We start from the raw sequence: 6,418 nt of genomic DNA, 5'->3' as shown, positions 1-6,418 counted from the left end.
ATATATTTAAGTTTATCTGATAAAACCCAAGATGTTTGTTTTAAAATAACAACATATACAGATATTTTACTATTTTGACGTGCACAACTGTCTTTAGTATGAAATTCAGATTAGTTAGTGGAAAGTGTCAGCTCAATTATAATTGCGTTCCTATGTCCAGTGATGTTTGTTGATTGAGCAAATGAATGTTTCTTATACAGAAGTTCAATAAAACCTGGTGTGAGAAGCCTGGTACAGTGGCTTATACATTTATATCTAACACTCAGGTGACTGAGGCAGAAATTTTATGAATTCAATTCGAGCCATGCAAGACTATGTCTCAAATAAAACAAACAAACAAAAAAACCACGTGTTCATGTTGAAGAATTTATTAGATTGTTATTGCAGCCTTGCAATACATTGGTTTTATTCAGTTTTAAATTTTAAGTATTTGGAGATAAATGGTGTATTGCATATAGAGTTTCACATTCTTAAATTATTGAATATGTTGTTCTTTACAGACTCCGAAATCAAATCTTATTTAAAATGAACTGCTTGAATACGTAGCCTTTAGAAATAAAATATTTTGCTAATATTTTTCTTTTAAATTATTATTTTATACTAGTGATAATGCTAATTCTGTAATGAAGTAGCAACAACAGGCTTAGTGCTGAAAATGGATTTTCCAAGCGCAGTGTTGCTCTTTTTCGTGAGTACAAATATTTGGTGTACATTATCAGTCTCTTTTATCACATATGGATTGTAAATGCACATTACGACATAAATGATTATTGCCATTTCATGTCTTCATCTCTTTGTAGCTTGTGCTTATCTGTGCTGGAAATCATGCTGCCTAAGGAGAAATCCACACAGAAATGCTATTGTAGTTCCTGTCTTTAAGGGGCTCTTAGTCTTGTCTGATTCTTAATGAATTTATATCTTTGACATCAGAAGTCCAACATCATATGGATACAGAATAATTATAATTATGATTGAAGCACAACTTTAGCTTATTAGTGAATTTGAAAACTGAGCATATAAAATATTTGAAAAGAATGGAGTTATTAGATATGTTAACAATTAGATAGTTATATGGGATATTTTGTACAAAAAGTGAACGCCAGGTTTTATGTCTTCTGTAATCTATAATTATGAGCAGTACTATACTTAGTACTTTGCAAATAGCTTTTATCTTGAACAAACATTCATATTTAGCAAATGTACAATTTATTGATTTTGGTGCCTTTGCATCAATTCTCTTTATTAAAAATACGTATTGAGATTAAATATAGGTGTATATGTATATATTTAATTTGCAAAATTGTAGATAAAATAGGTCTAGTGTTTACCAGTGTTTCAAAACACTGAATTTCAGTATAATATATGAAATTAGATTTAATAATAATATACATAGATTTATTATTAAAATTTACACAGAGTGGACTATGTATCACTTTATAATATGATGAGATGCCTCATGACTATCTAGTCGTCAATATGATTACTTCCATGTTAAATCTGTTTAGTTTCTGTAAATTATCAAGATAACTTTTCAAGTTTTTCTGGCTGGTTTTTCAACAAGCATAACTGTCTAGACAATTCTATGCATAAAGTTTTCCTATTTTACTGAAATAAATTCACTCAAGATGCCAAATCAATTATTGATAATATCACAAAAAAATCAATGGTCAAACTTATAAACATCTATTAATAGTCCTGAAGAAGAGGAAAAGATTAACCTGGAATTCTCAGTAATCTGACTAAAGTTGATGGGGATAAACACTAAAATAGTGTAAATATATGAAGATGAGACTTCATGACATGTGTCTTCTAGGATCAAAGACCGAAGCCTCACAGTAGAGTAAGAACTACATCAGTAAACTAAAAGTGATGGCGGATTGCCCAATGGGTAAAGGATGGCTTCTACAAGCATGATGATCTATGAAGCATCCCTGGAACCCACATAGTGGAAGGACAGAACTGTCTCAGACAAGTTGTCCTCTGACTTCCACACTCATACTGTGGTTGGCATGCACACATAAACTAAGTGAATACATATAAAATAATTTAGCAAAGAAGATGGGGTTTTTGTTAATTTTGTAATGAGCAGTATTTTTGCTGTGTTATTTTTTGTGACAGGCTCCAAGGATTCAGCCCTGCTGGCATGGAATTCAACAAGTAAACCAGGTTCTTCACACTCTTGTGACAATCCCCTCTTGACTCTCTCTCCCAAGTGCTGGGTTTTTAATCTTTTGTCACCACAACTGGGTGTGGAGATAGCTTTTTAAAATTATTTTATTTCACAGAAACTATTTTTATATGTATGTGAAGGATTTCCCATCTGAAATCCAAACACAAACCTCATTCTGAGAACAGACAATGCTACAAGGCACTCATTCATTATGCAATTAGGTAAGCTTATTGTACAAAGGGAAACACTTTGTTTAATCAGCAGCCGACTGGGGTTTCTCAAATGCCTAACCCCCTATGTTAAAAAACGTAAGCTAAATATGCATAAGTTCCATGCAAGCTCAAACCAGTACAGATATGGAGAAGTCTGTAAGAAACCCTATCTAAAAGTCAGGAATTTTTGGCAAGTAATGATTGTGAGTAGAGCAGAGAGTCTCTTTCAAGGATGGAACTTTTGGTAGATTAACTAAACTCTAGGGTATGGACACACACTGACAGATATTAAGAAATACAAATTAGACTCTATAGGCCTTACTAGGTACATAATAGAGTACATTAATTTGGGCAGAAAGGTATGGATAGGGGAGGGCATGTAAATACCATCAAATTATATTTTATGAAAATTGAAAATATTCACTAATTTTATAAGCATTATAAGAATCCAATACTATGACACAGGAAGTCTAAGGACTCCAGAGGCATGCCTCCTTGCTATCTGATTCTCTGTTCTCTCAGTCACCTTCCTTTCCTGCTTCTCGGCTCTGTTGGCTTAATATCGTTCTCTTAAACCATGTAGTGTATACATCATTAATTCATGCATCATTAAATCCTGACATGGTGATGAATGTACTCATCATATATGAGCAAATACTGTAAAGTATCTTGAACCACTAAAAACCAATTCAATTACTTATTCAGCTAGACGATCCTGGAACTTTAAAAATCAATACAATTTATAATGGGGTATGATGGTGTATATTTTGCACTTGAGCACAATGTTTAAGAAAAGAAAGAGGGGCTGGAGAGTGGAATTAGTGATGTTAAGAGCAGGTAATGATCCTCCAGAGCACCCGAGTTTGGATCCCAGATCCCACCATGTATACCTCACAATCGGTTGTAACTCCAGCTACAGGGAATTCTACGCTCTCTTCTAGCCTCCGCAGGCATCTGCACTCATGGGCCCAAACCTACACCAACAGACAGATGCAAACACACCTAAACATAAATAGGAAGGAAGGAAGGAAGGAAGGAAGGAAGGACATGCTTATAAAAGCAGCACTCTGCAGACTACAGGCAGAAGCTTGTTTGAGGCCAGCCTGGGAGGTGATAGCAAGGGCCTGAAGGAAGGAAGGAAGGAAGGAAGGAAGGGAGGGAGGGAGGGAGGGAAGAAAGAAAGGGAGGGAGGGAAGGAAGGAAGGAAGGAAAGAAAATGAATAACAGCAACATTTTTAACATGTTTGCCATTGTTTGTCTATTTTTGAAGCCTATCAAATCTAATCTGTGTTCCCAAAGTGCTCTTGTGTGTGGGTCTATCCCTTAAGTCTGGTCAACTAAACAGCAGGAATTACATCAGTGAGGAAAAAGACTCTCTGTCTCGCAGCATCAATCAAATGCCCGCAGTCCTCAGCCAGGGCTGGGCTAGCTTCACCTTCCCCATCTCTACTGGGATTCTGTCTGGCTTGGTATTGCACAGGTCTTGTTCATGCTGCCATAAGTGTTCTGGGTTCATTCGTGTGGTTTCCAGGCAACACAATTTCCATGTATTCATGACTATTTCTAGCTCTTGCAATCTTTCTGTCCCCAATTCCACGATGATTTCCGAATCCTGGGAGAAGGTGCAATATAGCTGCCACATTTAGGGCTGAGCGCTCACGATCTCTTATTCTCTCCAAATGAACCACTTGTAGGTCTCCGTGTTAATCACCATCTGCTTTGTAGGAATGTTCCTCTGGTGCAAGTTGAGAGATGTACTAATCTATCGGCATAACAATAAGTCGTTTTAATGTTATATTTATTTAGCAGAATGACACTAATATGTTCTCCCCTATGGCCTGTGACCTGTCCAGTCACAGGTTCTTGGCCATGATAACAGTATAAGCTATGAACTATGCCTTATGAGGCAGGCCATAAATGCAATTAGAATGGAGTTTGGTTACTCTCATAATATTCATACCACTATTGACCAGAGGGCATATTAAACCAAGCTAGTTATTAATATAGCTTTCAGAGTTCACAGCAGAGTAAGATTGAATACCTGTCTCTGCCAGTAATATGCATAGTACCTTCTAGTACTATGAAAGCTAGCCAGAGATGTAGATTCAAGACCAGTACTACCTTGATTTTTCCTTGTTCTTTGATCCCAGTATGTAGCATCTCCATCAAGGTCTTACCATCACGATGTGGTAACTAAGTGCAATGGCAATAGCCAGTGTTGTTTGATCATCTATGGGATATTTGTGGTTAACAGTTCCAAAAAAACAGAGTCTATCCCTTGCATTAGACTTGTCATTAGCTAGTGTCAGGTGGTTATTAGGGTCAGTGAACCCATGTTAAAGGGTAATTTCATTTAAAGTGTTTTCATATTGCATATTGAAAGAAACTCTGATTTCCATAATGGTGGTACCAGTTTTCACTTCCACCAAAAGTGAGTAAATGATCCTTTACCCCACATCCTTGCCAGGGTTTGTCAGTTTGTTTTTGTTATTTTTGTTATTTTGTCTTGTGGTTTTGGATCTTACCCTTTCGGACTCATATAAGATCGAGTTTTGAAGTAGTTTTAATCTATATTTCCCTGATAACTAAAAATGTTGAAGAGTACACATACTAAAATTTTTAAATGCTAATCATGGTAATAGAAGTCAATTCACAGGATTTGTACTAAAATTTCTCATGGGTCTATGATTATCCGTTACCAGTGTTTATACTCTCTAGAAGACGATTGTCTTCATAAATATTGTGTTAAATGGAGATTGTGTACAGACTATTTAAATCTTCATTGCCATGATCTTGAGCCTTTTTAATAACAGAAATTAATAGAGCATGCTTGGTTATCACATAAGTACAGCCATTGCATTTTCCAAACTAGTCTTAAACATACAATGCAGTATTATTTCCAACACTGTGTGTTAAGTTGGTGGTATTACTCTACAGATAAATCAGTTCATACTCTTTCAGCTTGGGAATGGCTAACATGGTTCCTAAGAAACTTTAAAATTCATGAGACTCAAATTTATTTCCCACTTCTAAGGAAGAAACACTGAACAACTGCTAGGCTTCGCTAGGCTCAGGTCCTATCTGAGAGGTGCTTTGCTCCCCCATCTATCTTTTTTTGGGTTACAAGATACAGGAGATCTTCTTCTCATGGCAATAGCAATTTTTTTCTTTAAATTACATTTATTTATTGGGATAGAGGGAAACACATGGTATAGGATGCGTGTAGAGGTCAAAGGATAACTTTTGGGACTACATTCTCTCTTTCTATCATGTAGACACCAGGGACTGAACTCAGGTACTCAGACTTGGTAGCAGATGCCTTTACCTGCTGAGCCATATCTAGGGCCTTAGACTGGTGACTCTTGAGAAAGAATTCAAATAGATTGCAGGGCCTTAGAAGCCTTGTTTTAGGAAGTGAAGGGTCCTAAAACTTGAGTGTAAGTTCTGTCACAGTAAAGCTGTGTCTGCGGCCATGCTAGACAGTAAAACACCTCTCTGAAGGCTGGGAGCGATTTCAGTGTTTTGCTTCCTTGACATAACTTTTGTTTAAAATTTTTGTTATTTTTATTTTATATTTTTATTATGTCTTTTAATTATTTATTTAATAACCATATAATTAAAAGAAACATTTCATTACAACAGCATTGACCTACATATTCAATGACAATTTCAGAGCGAAGATGCTTCTCTTTCAAAATTGGCTGTAAATTATTAGGTTTACAGTTGGGTTAATACAGTTATACAATATTGTACTCTGTATAAACCCTATAAGACATAAAATTAAATGAGGTTTTAAACTTCAAAAAAGATCTCCATTTCATTATTAAAATATAGTTTCATAAAGAAAAATTCATTTTTAATACAATTGACATTAAGATGCACATGTGTTTATAATCTCTATATATCTGATTATCACAAGTCACAGTCGGTTACTTTCTGAGCTCCTTGGCATCTGACCATGGATGTAAAGTCATCAGGTAGATTTCAATGATAATGTTTTTCACATCTACTAATTATTAAGGAGCAAATTTTTATG

Source organism: Nannospalax galili, unplaced genomic scaffold (genome assembly GCF_000622305.1).
Source record: "Nannospalax galili isolate Female #2095 unplaced genomic scaffold, S.galili_v1.0 scaffold252, whole genome shotgun sequence".
In the NCBI taxonomy this organism is placed as follows: Eukaryota; Metazoa; Chordata; class Mammalia; order Rodentia; family Spalacidae; genus Nannospalax; species Nannospalax galili.
The sequence above is the reverse complement of the archived record's forward strand: the minus strand, read 5'-3'. Positions refer to the sequence as shown.